The 18,111-nt window shown below is 39.7% G+C and overlaps 1 pseudogene; it reads left to right on the plus strand.

Annotated features, from left to right (window-relative positions):
• The window catches only part of LOC125297056, a 321,071-nt pseudogene that overhangs the window by 33,440 nt on the left and 269,520 nt on the right, over nt 1-18,111 (plus strand).

Consider the following 18,111-nt stretch of genomic DNA (forward strand, 5'->3'; position numbering starts at 1 on the left):
TCTTAACAGATTAAACATGTCAAATTAACAATATCCTTATGGGACACCACTATGTATGTTTAACTCAGTAATTGTGAAGAAATAGTCCAAGGGATAGCATTGCACTGTTTGATACTTTTTACTCTAAGTAAAATGTAAAATTCCATGACTTTTCCCTGACAAAAAAAATCCATGACCTACAATATAATGAATCAATTGGTACAATATACTGATCAAAGATTTCAGAGCAGCCACATAGCGTTCAAGAATCTTTTTTATTTTTTGTGCGGGAGATGATTCGGCAATAAGCAATGTTGGGCTGACCAAAACTACTCAAGCACACAGAAAAGCTAATAACCAGATATAACCAATCTTGCGTGGTAATTTATTTGTATTCATTTATTTTGGCAAGTAGATTTACAACAAAATTCCCTGGTATTCCATGACTTTTTCCCCAACAATGATGAAATTCCCTGACTTTCCATGTCTGGAATAGAGTTTCCAAATGTCCTTGATATTCCATAGATGACCAGACAGAAACCTGTGTTTCTGTGTATTATATGCCTAGATGCAGGGATATGTCACAGGAGAACAGGCTCTAATGTATATCTTTCAGAGCAGACAGTGTTGCTATAGGCAACCATTGTGTTTGTGTGTCTAGATGTTGGTGTGTGGCATCTGCCTCATTGGTAAATACATACTGTATATTTCACACTGATGAAGACAAAAAATGATTTAAGAAATGCATGTTGTTGTTTTTTTGTATGCTCATATATTTGTCTTTTCTCATGGTTCTGATCAAACAGAAGCTGAACAGCAATGTCACCTGACCAGTCAGACGGCAGAGAAATACACTCAATGTGACAAGAGATTCAATCAAGAGGGGAGACTCAAAGTACACAAGCGTATACATACAGGAGAAATGTTGTACCAGTGCTCCCAATGTGACAAGACATTCAAGTATATGAGTGACCTCAAAATACACCAGCGCTTTCACACAGGAGAAAAGCCATACCACTGCACCCAATGTGACAGGAGATTCTATCAAATGGGGCATCTCAATATACACGTAAAGCGTATACATACAGGAGAGAGGCCGTACCCCTGTGCCCAATGTGGTAAGAGTTTCGCTGAAAAAGGAAGTCTCAAAATCCACCAGCGTATTCACACAGGAGAGAAGCCCTACTCATGCACACAGTGTGGCAAGAGTTTTAGTCATGCGGGACCACTCAAGAAACACCAGCGCACACATTCAGAGGAGAGGCCGTACCACTGCTCCCAGTGTGGCAAGAGTTTCAATGAAATGGCGCGTCTCAATATTCACCAGCGTATACATACAGGAGAGAAGCCCTACTCATGCACACAATGTGGCAAGAGTTTTAGTAGTGCGGGAGCACTCAAGAAACACCAGCGTAGTCATGCGGGACCACTCAAGAAACACCAGCGCACACATTCAGAGGAGAGGCCGTCCCACTGCTCCCAGTGTGGCAAGAGTTTCAATGAAATGGCGCGTCTCAATATTCACCAGCGTATACATACAGGAGAGAAGCCCTACTCATGCACACAATGTGGCAAGAGTTTTAGTAGTGCGGGAGCACTCAAGAAACACCAGCGTATACATACAGGAGAAAGGCCGTACCAATGCTCCCAGTGTGGCAAGAGTTTCAGTGAAATGGCGTATCTCAATATTCACCAGCGTATACATACAGGAGAGAAGCCGTATCACTGTTCACAATGTGACAAGAGTTTCAATCGAATGGCGCATCTCAATATTCACCAGCATATACATACAGGAGAGAAGCAGTACCACTGTTCACAATGTGACAAGAGTTTCACTATAAAAGGAAGTCTCATAATCCACCAGCGTATTCACACAGGAGAGAATTGATTACTGCAAGGGACTGTTCACAGGCCTTCCTAAAAAGACTATCAAACAGCTTCAGATTACAAAAAATGGAGGGGCTAGGGTTGTCACGAAAACTAAAATAACTGACCACATTACTCCAATACTTAAAGGAAAATTCCGGTATTTAGCACTTTGAGTCCCCTTTCTGGTTTGTTTTGGATGAACTAGAGTGGTGGACACCGAAATTTTGACGATTGGTCCTGTCTCGACTTTTCTGACTCGTTTTGAATTGCCTTTGACTACTCAGAGTGGCTGCCAACAGGCATACTGAAACATGTCCTAAAACAACCCTTAACGTTTGTTTTCAAAACTGTGCAACTCACCGAGTAGTTAGTGGTGTTCGTTGATGTTCCTAAACAAGTAGCGTAGCGAAATACAGTTTCTGTCGTGTTTTATTTGGCATTTCGTAAAAAATCCCATTGATTTCTGTTAGAAGACTCGTTGCACGTTGCGCCATATTCAGGCCCGGAGTGGGTAATCAGGAGAATTCACTTTTGGGCCGGTCGAGGGAAAAATATTGACATTTGCCACGTTGATCTAGCTTCTCTTAAAGTTGGCTACACACGTTCACATTCTATGCCTAACACCGCAGCCTCTGCATGGGTTGTTCTCCCCTCCCAAGAAGAGTTGGTTGGGTCCATATAGCCCGTCATTTCTAAACAGTTTTCTCAGATACCATAGCCGGGCCGGCCCTACCCTGGTGATAAGCGTCAGGGAGGATGGATGGTACGAAGAGGCCATGAGGGACTGAAAAGGTAAAAAAGACGAAAAGTATTGAGGGAAAATGCTGCCAAATGTGCCAAGCTTCCAGATACAGCTTCCGGACAGACATAAGTGGCAACTGGTAAAGAGACATAGCCATGATTATTAGCGGCATAATTATTGGGCTAATACTGGACGTTGTAGCGTTGTCAACCTATTCGCAAGCAACATATTAAATTAATTAAAATATTAGCCTTTTTGTATCATCCAATATGGCGATTCATATACTTTGCAAATATTATGCAAATATGGATAACAAATCTCAAGCTTGATCTGTGTATGCAGTAGCCTAGGCCTAAAAACAGCTGAAAATGATGAGCCCGAAATTAGCTATAACTAGACTAGTAGAAAGGATAATAGAGTTAACCATATGAATTAAAGTTATTTAATGTAAGAAAGACCAGTATATGACGGCAGTAGGCTACATGATCAACCTATATGCCTTGTTTGCTCAGAAGTGGGTGTAGTAAAGGAGTAAATCACCAAACAACAACATGATAGCTGACCCATGCAGAAAAAACATGTAAACAATAGTTCAATATGCCTCTCAGTGGAATTGTGGGTTACATTTAATGGTTTATTTCTAAACTACAGGATAGTAAGAGCGGAACTGTTGTTTTATTTATCCAATTTCCACCACCACTAAAAAAGTGGGCCGGTCTTGGACCTGAAACTCCCGGGCTGAAAAGTGGCCCCACTCCGGCCCTGGCCATATTACTGCGCCACCGCCTATACTTCAGGTTCAAATATTGAGCGGAAGTTTATACACGGTTGTGAGGTGTCTGAAAAAATAGTTCCACAATAGCAAATAAGACGGCTGGAAATCATACATTGCGCCGATATATTTGATTTTAAGAATTCTGCTTGTTTATAAATTACTATATGGAACGGGACCAAATTACCTATCTGACATGCTTCAGCAGTGCACATTTTCCAGACCTTTCAGGAGAAATACTTGTTAGTGTAAGACCAATCTTTTTGGCCAGCCCTTTTGCATTTTTAAAGAACTAGTGCAGTGCCCGTTCAATCATGCCATTCCTGAAGAAAACCCGTAGCCCAATTACATGCCCACAGGTATGCCTGCTTTAAAAATAGGATAGGGAAGCATCATTCCAACTAAGCATTCAATTATGAACTGAATATTATAATATATTAGCCTATAATTAATGTGGCCTCTGTTTTGAGTTAGGGCTAAATGTGTATAAAGTTTACTTTACTGAATAACTTCCTAATACTGAAGACAAACCATTTTGTGGAATGATGCATCATTGTTTGAAATTTGCAACGATGTGACTCAAAAACAGTCTTTAGCATGAGTGACGTCGCTCAGTCTGCCACTGTTCTCTAGCTATGTGGCATTAGCTTATTGCTCGTTTTAATTTGGGACCTTGCAGTTGGAATTGTCGTTTGTTTAGTCAAAGTCTTAAGTCCAAAGTAGTCTGAGCTATTCGAAGCGTCAGTTTATTGCACATACTTTTATTTTGAGTGGTCACTACTACATACCTGTGTTTGTTGCCGTGTTGTTGCAAAATCCGCTTAATCATTTTATGTAAGCAAACTGCATACAGTGAGTCTTTATTGTTGAGGTCAGACATGATAATCATCTTGCATCTTAACCCACAAGCGGTTCCCGAGTAATCCGTTTTTTAAATTGCGACTGACCATCATCAAAGTGAGACCTGTCAGTATACGATCATAGTACACGACCCATGGGGTGGAGCTCCCCTGAAACTGGTCCCCTTGGAACCAGTGCAGTGCAGGAATAAACATCCTACGTAAATAAGCATATTTTGAAATATGCATTCAAAAATCTTCAAAATCGAGAGTGCACACCTTTGTGCCACATACGAAATCTTAGGTCAGTCTGACAAACGGTCAGCAAGATATGCGTGCCACAGACACACAGACGCATCTTGCTTTATAGATAGATGCCTATTGCACATCTATGCGGGTATGTGTTATTCACTATTGTCTTAGCTGGTTTTGACCATGAATTCCCGGCCCCCTGCCAAGCAACTTCTGTGGTCTCATCTCTTTCCTCCATAGAGTGGAAAGTTGGTGGCCATTTCTAAAACCTCTGTAAATGTATGTTGTGAATAGTACACATCCATGTTTGGTCTTGAATCGATACTTGTAATGTGAACAACAGTCTGATCATGGTTTCATCACAATTGAACATATTTGTGCATAGTTGTAGATTAAGAACTACCCTATAGGTATGGGATTCACCTTGGGATTAGATAAGAGGCCCAGGTGAATGATAAAATCGGAGATGGTCCTCAACTCGGTCTCTTCTGCTCTGTTTCTCTTCTATAAGGCTGTTGGGGGAAGCTTAGGCTGACCTCTCTGTCTCTCTCTCTCCCCCTATCTTTGTCTCCATGATAATTCATGTACCCTTACTGTAAAGTGTTACCCATTTCTTTAATAGTTGGGTTTGCAATCTTATTATTTGGTATACTGTTTCATCTGGTGTATCTGTTATTCTAACTTGTTCATTTGTTAAGTTTAAGTTTGTGGTATTAGTTAAGTTTCCTTTTGTTGCTTTGTTATGTTTTACCTACCTGAGTTACTTTTACATTGATATTGATTACCTTTTCAAGCTTAATGCCTAATAAATTGTTGCTTTTAACCAACAGTCATATATCTTTAAGTCCTAGTATGCCATGCCATGCTCTGCCATAGCCGATAAACCAGTTACTTGGTAATAGATACAAGAAGTTATTAAAAATGGAGTCAGATTAAATAATACTTTTTGTCATGGTATTGGTATTTAAGAGCAGTTAAAACTGTCAGGTGAACTCTTCACCCTATTTGTCTATTGTTCACACATGATCAACAGGAGAACCAGCCTGCTCACTCCTTTCAAGTCAGGATAGCCCGACGTATCTTCATGTCGGGGATATATATTTTTCTCCTCCTTTCATTAGTAAAACCTACTCTTACTGTATAATTAAACATGGTGGAGCAGCTTTTTATGTGCTCTGCCGTTCAGCTCTGGAACCAACTTTCAGATGAGATCAAAGTTGCCATTTTAAGTCACAAAGGAAACTTTTTTTGTTTTTTTCTTTCGGTCTGCATTTCCATTGTCCCATTCAATTGTGCCGCAAATTAACACACAGTGCCAGTCACTGACAGTAATGCATCGGTAAGCAGTGGTGGACAAAGCAGTGGTACACAAATCATGTACTTGAGTGAAAGTAGAGATACACATGGTCAAATGTTACTTCAGTAAAAGTAGAAGTCCTCCTTTTACATTTCCACTTGAGTGGAAGTACAAAAGTACTTGCCTTCAAATGTACTTAAGTATCGAAAGTAAAAGTCCTGAAATGTATTACGACTAATACAGTTGCATTTACTATTGTTGAAATGATTCGGCACAGACATAGGCATACATTGAGCCTTTCTCCTTCATTCAAGGACAAAATCAACTAAGAATTTTTGTATGTAGAAAGAACTAAAAACAGCCTAATATGATATCTTATCTTAGATACTTAAAAGTAACCATTTTTTGCTTTGTTGAATGCTTTACACTTTCGGACCAAATCAAGACGTTCCCTTTTGTGTTTGATAGTGTCAGATTGTCTAACATTGTATATCATTGTATAATGTAATGTAATAATATCTATCTGTCATTGTTTATCATTATTTGCTCGATAGCGTCATGAGGTCAGTTATGGTAATATCAATGTTGTGAAAAGGGGTCAACAAGGTACAGTAAATAGTGCATTATGCATCTAACATTGTATATCATTGTATAATGTAATGTAATAATATCTATCTGTCATTGTTTATCATTATTTGCTCGATAGCGTCATGAGGTCAGTTATGGTAATATCAATGTTGTGAAAAGGGGTCAACAAGGTACAGTAAATAGTGGATATAACAATAACATAGCGTAGCAGATACATGAAAAAGCGACTTAAGTACAGTAAATGAGTAAATGTACTCAAGTAATGTCCGCCACTGTCGGGAAGTCATGATGATAAGCTATTGGTGCGGTGCAGCAGCAGCTTGTGATGTTAACTGAGTGTAATGTTATGCAATGTCATGCTTGAAAACTATTATTGCTAGACAATGCTGGCAACACTGGTGACAGCATCATGATCGAGCCCTGAAAGGTAGCAAATGTGTGCATGCACAGCACTGCTGTACACTGGGTGACTTGAATTGATGACTTGCACATTTCTGAATCTGGTAAAGTATTTTAGCTAATTGTAATCGATAGGCCAGTAGGCCAGATTCTAACCCATGGGTTATGGGTAAGTGTGTCACAACATCATGGATGTGAATATCTACTGCTTTGTGATTGTCTGTTAAATGTAGTTCTTTGTAACATGTCTGAGTGCGGTATGTGGTCTCCTCATTGCTCAGTTCACAGTGCACTCTTTGGGATGAATACTATTGTTCTTTGTAGTACTATTGCTGTCCTTAGTTTGTCAAAGGGGGATTCTCTGAAGTAGTTGTGCTGTCATTCTAACTCAGTAGACAGAGACTCAGGCAGAGTAAGAGTGGAACGGCTCATTCTTTACGGCTCGAGAGCTACAGCTCTAACGGCTTTCTCTGAAACTCTGAGTCTTAACTATGTGGGTGTTAATACTCCACCAGGGGAACTATCGAGCCCTGTGGTCAGGAATTTTGGCGCTGAAAGGAAAAGTATGTGTGCACGCACATTTTGGGCCTTCTTCAAGAATCTCCATAGAGTGCTGCTGTCCACGATGTGTTTGACTAGGATCATTAACACCGAGTAATCATTTTATGCTGTATTATGTGTTTTAGTTATTACTTTTTAAACACGTTTAAACTATTGTCCTTTTATGCTTTTATGTGCTATATTACCTTTTGTGTTTTACGTAAAGTATTTTTTGACTATTGCCCTTCTATGCCTTCAGTAGTTGTTACTGTTTGCTTTTGTTTATGTGAAGCACATTGAATGACCTGTGTATGTAATGTGCTGTATAATAAACTTGACTTGACACAGATGAAGTTACAGGTGTTTCTGATTGCTTACTGTAAAGAAAAGATCACAGTGGTTTTTTCCCAAAAATACACCAACATTCAGTCAATAAGCAGTCACATATGTAACTATTCTGAACTTATACACTGACTGGATCTTACAGCTAAAGAGATGGATGCAAAATTTAAAGTTATAACTGGGTGTACCAGAAGCCCATTTTCGGGCCGATTGGTGCCAACAATAACAAACGTTATTGTTATTTTGTGATAGCTATAATTGTCTATAACACAAAACATGCATGAAGGACACCTGGGACTCATAGCTGAAGCTTAGTAGAACTCAATGTACAGGTAGTGCATGACAAAAATGTGCATGGGCAGCCAAGCCATGAGGAGGGAGGGAAATGTCAAAACCCATGTTAGTTCATATCTTAAGGATACATGCTTTCAGACAATATATGGCTCAATGTGATATATTTGTTTTGAATGGGGATGGGATTATGTTACATATTATATGTCTTATGCTATATGTGCTGTGTGGATAGGACATACAGTATGTGTTACATCAGTGTTTCTCAAAGTGTGGACCACTGTGTGGGAGTGTGGGACCACTGGTGGTCCGCAATCTATCCCAAGTGGTCTGTGAGCAGACGTGGTAAAATATAATATAGATTGTTTGCAATTATTGTACCAACTTGTATGTAAATCTAAACTGCCTATGTAAGCTAGTTTAAATCATATGAATCCTCTGACACAATAAGCCCCTCTGCTCCCCCTACGGGCCGTCTGCCGTTTTCCATGGTGGCCACACGGGCAGGTTGCCGGCTTGCAGTGGGGAGACTAATTAAGGGAGATTGGCCTCACCTGGCGCTGGTGTAGGCCTATATATCGTCGCCATCCCTTGTCTCTCTCTCTCTCTCTCTCTCTCTCCCACCGTTCAGACACATTTTTGACACACCGCACTGCAAACCACTACTCACTTACATATGGCCAACACGCATCCATACACTTAATTTCCCCCCCTAGACATATCCATTCATTCTAAATCACTTTAAATAAATATAATTTATTTATAATTGGAATTTGTTGCCAGCCTCTTTTGTGTTGTGCCATGAGCGTAACAATGATATATGTCTTATGCTATATGTGCTGTGTGGATGGGACATACAGTATGTGTTATATGTCTTATGCTATATGTGCTGTGTGGATGGCATATACAGTATTTGTTATATGTCTTATGCTATATTGTGCTGTGTGGATGGCATATACAGTATGTGTTATATGTCTTATGCTATATTGTGCTGTGTGGATGGGATATACAGTATGTGTTATATGTCTTATGCTATATTGTGCTGTGTGGATGGGATATACAGTATGTGTTACATGTCATATGATATATGTGCTGTGTGGATGGGACATAATATAGCATTAATAAGGTTTTGTTTCTTTTAACTCACATAAAACACTGTCCTGTGGCTTATACACAATGTGGCTAATACACAGGCAATTACTGTACCCCCGCTGGGGACATTAAAGGCTCTTAATTCTGGACCAGAGTGGACATGAGGTTTGCTCCCGTACTGTAACCTGTGGTGACTACACAAGTGGTCATTAAAGACTCTTAATTCTGGACCAGAGTGGACATGAGGTTTGCTCCCGTGCTGTAACCTGTGGTGACCACACAAGTGGTCAGATTTATGAGGTCAGTGGAGTCTGGTTGTTCCTCATTCACCATTTCGGCAAATTAACAGTGAAACGACAGCAGCTAAACACGGTAAGAGAAGTTTTGAGTTGATCAAAATATAAAACTGTAAACTTATCAAAATATAAAACTGTAAACTTAAATTTATCATATGAAGAGTTAAAATGGATTGATTTTACTACAGTTTAATTGTTGAATTATTTTTATTCAGTATTTAACAAGCTAGTTCTACTGAACTTTTTCTAGAAGAGCTAGTGTGTCCTATGTTTGGTGACATTTTCACATAATTGTATAAACTTAAATAATTAATAATGCCCTCTCATTATTATATCTGGAAGGTGACTGACATGATGATGGAACACACACTCTTTCCTTATCTGGTCATTATATTTGTGGTCCAAGGTAAGTAGCCAGTATATACTGGGTGTTGATATTTTCCTGTGTGCTATAACTACCAAGTCATAGGTTTTTTTAGACAGGTACAAATAAGAAAAAAAAAGAAAATAAGTACAAGCAATGAGATTTTTTATTATGGTTGTAGCTACTGATTTCAAAAGAGCACTTGTGATGTTTGGATGTTTACAAGTGAGAACAACAATAATTAAGTATAAGTATACATATTTTTTTGATCCCGTGAGGGAAATTTGGTCTCTGCATTTAACCCAATCGGTGAATTAGTGAAACACAAACAGCACACAGTGAACACACAGTGAGGTGAAGCACACACTAATCCCGGCGCAGTGAGCTGCCTGCTACAACGGCGGCACTCGGGGAGCAGTGAGGGGTTAGGTGCCTTGCTCAAGGGCACTTCAGCCGTGGCCCACTGGTCGGGGCTCGAACCAGCAACCCACCGGCAAAACCGGCTGCCATTATAAACCCCCTAACTAACTTATCAACTAAAATAGACTATTTGTCTAATGAATTTTGATACCAGAGCAATAGATGCACTGCATGTTTAGCTGTTAAGAGCAGTCACGTGTTTGCTGTGTGCTTAAGGTGTTACGGCTGGCAACCATAAGGGGTGGAACCTGACCTACTCCCCGAGTCGGGATCTCTGTGTCTTAAGAGGATCAGATGTGACCATGATCTGCAACTACACGTACCCGGCCAACCTCAGCGTTACGAGTGCCTTCTGGACAGTGCAGGAGTTCGGCGAAGAGCCTGTCTCTACAGACCCCAGATACGAGGGCAGGGTGCGTGTGGATCGTGGGGACATGAGCCGCCAGTGCACCCTCCACTTGGCTAACGTGACTGCGGTGGACACGCAGCAGAAGTACTATTGCAGGGTGATCACCCAGCAGCAGAAGCAGAAGTGGACGGGAAGGCCGGGAGTGAACCTGACGCTAACTGGTAAATATTATCACAGGTCACCCACCCCGCTGTGCAAGATGAGACTGTGACTGATATAAGTAAGAAATAGGCCATGTGGTTACAGGGTATTTTTAAACAGTTAGGGGGCATTGTGTGTTATGACAAAAAAGCCCGCTTTTTCTAAAACGGTTGCAACATACTCCCGATTTTTGTTTTTTTATTATTGGGATTTCCACATTTTATGGAAAGCAAAACAAAATCACACAAACATTGACTGTCCGTCATCACACTAAGAACAAAAGTCAAAACCGAAGGGGGAAAAATTAAAGAGGATGGGCCCATTAATATTAAAACAAATCAAGTAAACACAATTTTACAGGGACATGCAACATTGGTCTCTGGCAATATTTTCATAAAGTAAACACACAGATGCAAAGAAGCAAATACATATCAATAGAAATAACCAAACACGTTTGTTTTTCAGCCATACTGTAACTGTTGCCCAGGATGAAAAGACAGAACAGCTAGTTTTTATATAGATAGAAAGATAGATAGATAGATAGATAGATAGATACTTTATTGATCCCCAAGGGGAAATTCAGACATTTTGTTTTCACATTTTGTTTCACATAGTAACAATAATGGGTGGAAGTGTTTTACATCCAACATGGTTTAGCCAGACACAATAAGAGCAGATTTAGAATGTCTGTTTTCAGCACTTTTTGGTCATTTTTCAAGAAACATATTAGAGATTCATCTATATATTTATATGATGACATGTTTTATTATTGTTTGTGTGTTTACTTATAACTCTATAAGTTTACTTTCTCATCCAACAGAAAAACAAATAATATTTATTGTATTTATTATCCAAACCCAATGTGTTTTACAACTTAAAACCCCCTTTAGATCTCCAGGTGCGAACGCCTGGTCACCTGAGAGAGGGAAAGGCGGTAACTCTGACCTGCTTCAGCAACTGCACTCTGAGCGGCAGCGACAAGTTTGTCTGGCAGAAGGGCGGCCAGGTGGTAATAGGTCAGACCGATCAGACACTCCATCTTAGTTCCCTCAGCAGCAATGATGAGGGCAGGTACACCTGTGCTCTCAAAGGCTATGAGGATCTGCAATCCCCACCCCTGAAGATCAGCATCACTTGTGAGTCCAGCAATTATACCAATACAATACAATACAAATGGGGAAGATCACGTGCATGTTAACATCTAGGGTAAAAAATAAAACTTTATCTCTACAAAACACATCTACCAAGCAGTTAAAGTTTACAAAACAGATTCAAGTTTGTTTCTATTTTCCTTAGATCAAAAGTTACAACATTCAGATTTTGTGCTCTTGAAACTTATATTTATCTGAAAGTAATTGTGAAAGATATTACCAACTTTTTTTCTCATTCTATTGTCGTTTGATGTTATAAATATGTTCCTTTTCATGGTTTTGACATGAAAATGAACAAAAACTAAAGGGTTTTTAATGAAACTTTTAAAAACATGCTGTTTTGTAACTGTGTGATCTTCCCCCAACACTTAAATGCATAGTTTTTTTGCAATCCTTTTTCCCCTCTATTCAAGAATGGCGTACAAAACACAAACATACCACATAACACATAATTTCATTCTAAAAGGCAAAAGCCTCTAAATACCATCTCCATCAAACCTGTCAACCTACGGTTCCTGAATGACATTCAAATGAGTTGACCGTCATATTCAAAATTAAGAAACCACTGCAAATGTAATATGCCTGTCAACTCATTCGAATGTCGCTAAGCAGCCATATGATGACATCAGATTTTTTTCCATAGCTGTGTATGCATAAGTCGATGCACAAGTGATGGACATCCCAAAGAGTCGATTTTCAAAAACAACAGGTTCACTGCATCACTGCCGGAAGAGAATCTTGATATAGTAGACTATTCTAGACACTGCAATAAATTCTCTGAGAGGAAACGGTGCAGACATTTTGCAGTTAAGTGACGGTGTGACCTCATATCTCGTTTTTACTCCCAGATCCTCCAAAGGATGTCTTGGTGTTTGTGCGCCCTTCAGGTGCTATTCTCAAAGGTAGTTCAGTCACCTTGGCCTGCATCAGCGACGCCAATCCGCCAGTGGACAGCTACACCTGGTTCAAGAAGAACATAAACCATTCACTAGGATCAGGACAGCAGTACAGCATCAAAAATGTCAACTTGGAGATTGCTGGACAATACTACTGTGAGGCCAGGAATGAAGTTGGAACAGAGAACTCTACTGACATGTTCATCAAAATAGCAGGTATCAGAACTCTGTCTTGCACCCATTAATCAATCAATCAATCTATCTATCTATCTATCTATCTATCTGCCACTGGTGTCTTATACAAGGCATGTCCCTCTTCCTCAGACGAATGCAGTTGTCTAATGACTGTCTCAGTGGGACTTTCTATGGCCTCTGGAGTTGTGATCCTCTTCAGTTGTGCCCTCTTCATGATCAGGTTTACATCATATAAATAGTATGTATTTGCTATATGAACACTAGATGAAAAAAAATAAATAAAAACATGACCGTGAATCTGAACATCTCTGTGCCCATTTGTTTGCTTCAATGACAACAGCCGCTGGTGGAAAAGGAAGGAAAGGGCCGATGAGTCTGAATCTGGAGAGGAGTCTGATGATGAGGGAGACAAGACATCAGACCCAGAGGTGACAGCAACACATATCAGTGTCATTTCCCAAGTGACAGTTAAGACTTGCCAATGCCATTCTGAAGTGATGGTTAACTCGCATCAGTGTCATTTCCCAAGTGACAGTTAAGACTTGCCAATGCCATTCTGAAGTGATGGTTAACTCTCATCAGTGTCATTTCCCAAGTGACAGTTAAGACTTGCCAATGCCATTCTGAAGTGATGGTTAACTCTCATCAGTGTCATTTCCCAAGTGACAGTTAAGACTTGCCAATGCCATTCTGAAGTGATGGTTAACTCTCATCAGTGTCATTCCCAAGTGACAGTAAGTTAAATCCTCAATGTCACTCTGATGCGATAGTTAAAGGTGCTCTAAGCGATGCTGGGTAACGTCACCTCTGTTGACTTTCAAACAAAACAGAGAGTTAGCTCGCTACTTCCTCCCCCTTCTTCCCATGCTGCTCCCATGCAATTGAAACTCTCCTAAATGTGCATGTCATCTGTGATTTGCCGGAACAGTTTATGTTTTTATGGGCTAGGTTTGCCCAGGTTGTTTTTGTTGCCGCTTTTGGAGCCTGGGCTGTCCACAGAGATCGCGTTTTTTACAGTGTATCCAGGACACAGACAGCTAGCGGTTGGTGATGTTTGCAGTAAGTGACATATGTAACATATGTTGCAATGTTTTAACCTAAAAAACGCCCGGCATCACTTAGAGCACCTTTAACACTCATCAGTCATTTTGAAGTGACGATTAGCATTTAGCACACATCAATGTCATTTCTGACTGATTACAGCGCTGCACAGATCTGGCTGAATCGTATAGTACAAACATGCATCACATTCAGATCTGCACAATGCTGGAAGAAGTTGCTTATCAAATACTGATTTGTCGTAGCCTGGCTAGCGCCACCACTTCTCAATGAGACGTGGTCTGGAAACCAAACGTTCATTTTCTCGTATTTGAAAAAGAAATGCCCAGATCTGTTTATTGGGTGCCACGGATGTCTATCAAATGCGTCTGTGCATAGCTCATCATCGTCTTGCTTTCCCCCTGTTCTGTGATTGGTTCCCTATCTCAGGCGAAAATTTGCTCCATGGTCTCCAGGCTGCCTTAGCAGCGTGAATCAAATCGCGCGCAAGGCAGCATGGGAACACCCAGGCTAGATTTGTCGCTACCGTCTGCCTTCGGAAACAATATTTTTTATAACCTCTCTGTACACTTTCAAAGTGTACAATACGTTGGTTTGTCTGAAAGGACACTATCCTCACTACCCTTGAAGTGTAAGACTATTTTGAGCCTTGTCTGTGGTTTGAACATAGCCATTGCTCCATTCCCATGCTACAGGCTAGAAACCATTTTGATGCTAATACAAACAATGGACTAGCTCAAAACTCCTTCAATTAACATAATTTTACTCCCAAACAAAAATATTAACTTGTTATCATCCAAAAATAGGTTGTTTTAACTCCAGGCCATCCCTTTAATTCTGACAATGATTGGTCATCTGATTAATTCTAAAGTGACAGTTAAAGGCACCCATAACAGTTTTTTTTTTTTTTTTACCTTAACATAACATTTCCATCATCATCATCCGTTCCTCCTTCCTTGTATGGCAACGCCGTCCAGGTAACTCAGATTTAATTAAATTCAAAGTACTTTATTTTTTTGTTAGGAACTTCACAGATAAATAGATATCTAAGATAGATATCCAGATAAATATCATTCTGAAGTAAGAGTTAAAATGTAAGGGATAGATAGATAGATAGATAGATACCTTATTGATCCCCAAGGGGAAATTCAAGATAATGTAGAGACCCCGACGCGCTGAAGGGACTTTTCCCAATAATGTCCGGCGTTCTATACATTATCCCACTTATTATACGGCTACTTGCCAAAGCGAAAAAATAAACTCCACAATATGTCTCTTTACATGTATTTGTTACCGTTTCGTTGTGGCTTTTGCTGAGAAACAAATAGTTCAACATATAGGTTGATCACAGTTGATCAACCGTCTGCCTTCACTTTTGAATGAAAATCCATTGCCATTGACAGCGGTCATTATTTAGAGGTCCTTAGACGAAAATAATGACCGGTAGAACTTTGGGAAATCCCATTCATGTCAATGGAGTGTTCTACTTACATTGTGAAGAGCCGTTTAATAATATCCATTATCACCCAGAGAGAAGAAGGTACTCTTTTCTGATTGGCTGGCGGGGTGGCTTTTAATTCTGAATAACGGGACACCTATGAAGTAGATCTGGTAAAAAAACATTTAATCGCCGTTCCATATCAATGCTTATGAATGGTAACTATAACAACAATACTGCCGTGCAAAGGCAAAAGGCCGTAACTTCAATTTTATCAAAAATGAGTTTTTGTAATTTTTGGAACAATGGGCATCAATTTTATCATGTGGACAAATATCTTGAGTCAATTTTGTTGTTTTCTTATCAAAATAAGATGCTGTTTTTGCCGTAACTTCAAAAAGCAGAGGGTAAGCCAAGGCATAGCCCGTAACATCAGTTGTTCGGATGTTGTCATTCAATTTTAAGTGTCGCTATGAGTAAGCTATTAGCTAAAGCTAGACAGTGTTGGTTGCAAAATATTTGACTCCCATACGAACAAAACTACACAGCATGTCCTTAAGTCGATGTCCCTTTAATTTGTCAAGAAAGAAATCCAATCAATGTGTGACTCCTCGCCGCCATACGACACAGACAGTAAATTATTATGTGTCCATGAGTAGCAAAATTCCTGTAATTGCATACGTTTCCAATGGCATTGGCTTGGATCATGTTGTGGCTGTTTTTTTGGTTTTCTGGCTCTTAAAGTGTTATTTTACTTAAATTAAGTACAACGATAAAGTTTTAAAATGTTCCAGTGTAGCCTTCTCATTATTTTGTATTTTGTGATATTCTGTTGATGGAGGCCTAATATTAAGCCTTACTAGACAAAACTCACTAAACGTTATCTTAAGGCTATCATTGTTATCATATAAATGTTTCTATAGAGTGATAAAAGTCCAAATGGTCAATAAATTAGAAGTTAAGGTATTTTGCCTTTGTATGACCCATTATTGTTTTGCAGATAATGCAAAGGCAGAATACAGTAACTTCCGAATAAGGGTCCAAGGTCAAGTTTTTCATGTAGATACATGTATTCATTATGACAATTACTTGGCAAATTTTCAGTGTCCTACCTATCATACAATTGGCTGGACAACAAAAAAACGTTAAAGTCATTTTTCTCAGTTTCACACTCTGGCGAGTTAAGGTCTTTTGCCTTTGTAGGGCAGAATAGTAGGACGACGGTTGAGCCTGGAGGCAGGCTTCACAACAATGGAATCAATTGTAAACAAGCTAACTGTCCATGCTATCACTGTTATAGGGCCAACGAAAGTTGTACAACAAAGCTGAACTAAAGAGTTTCTTTTTAAACGGAACCGTGTGTTTCCTTTGCTTTACAATGGCAACCGGGTGATAAGCGGGATAACGGCCTTCGAGGTGTGTCCAGTAATATGGAATTAATGGACTCGGGCGGAGGCAACTCAGAGTTCTTTACCCCTCGCCCTCGTCCATTAATTCTGTATAACAGGACACCTCGGTGGCCGTTATCCCTTACTTATTCCACTGCTTGGTAGAATTTCCCATTTCCCTGCATTCTTTAGAATGCGTAATGTGTAGGTGTATATTAACATGTTATTTGCACACCTATAAAAAATAGATCCGTTTTTTTGGCCATATCACACTTATATAATACTTCGCCGAACTCATTGTGAAATTTCAATGAACTGTCACATTGCATCCGAACTGTAAAATACGTCGGATGGTAGTAAGCTAAATAGCAATGTTTCAAAGATAAGGTTCCTGGGATATGCCCACTTGTCAACGTGAGAGATGGAACTAATGACTGTCCTTTGGCCATAGCAGCCATCCATTTAGAACTAGTAACGGCAGTTTGTCCTGCAGGTTGAGAAATTAGTTGACATGAGTCGGAAAGAAGTAGTTCTACAAAAAAAAAAACATTACCGATTAAAACAGAATTATAACATGAAATGAAAAAAAAAAACGCATGTGGCAACAGTGGAATAAGCGGAATCTCCACGGCGTTCAGTTAACACAAATGAATACACTAGGTTTAAACGCCCCTCCACTGTGTGTTGGGGCCGTTTTACAACCTCATACGTGCATTAATTTCTGTTAACCGAAAGCCTTGTCGTCCATTATCCCTTACGTGTAATTTTGGAGTGCATGGCAGTCTCCTCATCCTCTCTTCATTTCCTCAGCAGGAGGAAGATGACTACGGGAACTGCCAGTATGGCAATGCCGTCCAGATGGATTCATTTCAGGAAGATACCTACGACACCGCCCAGGATGAAGACATTTACCAAAACGTGGACAGTATCTCCATGTGATTGTCCACTCTCAGGGCTTTCTCATAGTCTATACAAACTATACACATGTAGTTGTAAAAGTAAGGCTCACACAAGCATATTGAAGACCCCTCTCATAGTTTATGCAAGCCATAGCCGGGTTATGTTTGCTTTCTCCTTAGCCATAGCCTTCATTGTACTCTATGTTTGCTTTTCAGTATTTTGCAAAACAAAAATAACAACAAACACAGTTCACAGGATGCATTTTAGTAACTTTTCAAACGCCTTGCTATTGTGCATAGTGATTGTGCATTAAGAGATGAATCTTGAGCTTTCCTCAAGGGAATGTGTTACAATTAGGGCTGCCAATCGATTAAAAAAATTAATCAAATGAATTACATACTCTGTGATTAATTAATCTAAATTAATCACATATATAATTTTGGCTGTGAAAG

Source organism: Alosa alosa, chromosome 7 (assembly GCF_017589495.1).
Source record: "Alosa alosa isolate M-15738 ecotype Scorff River chromosome 7, AALO_Geno_1.1, whole genome shotgun sequence".
In the NCBI taxonomy this organism is placed as follows: Eukaryota; Metazoa; Chordata; class Actinopteri; order Clupeiformes; family Clupeidae; genus Alosa; species Alosa alosa.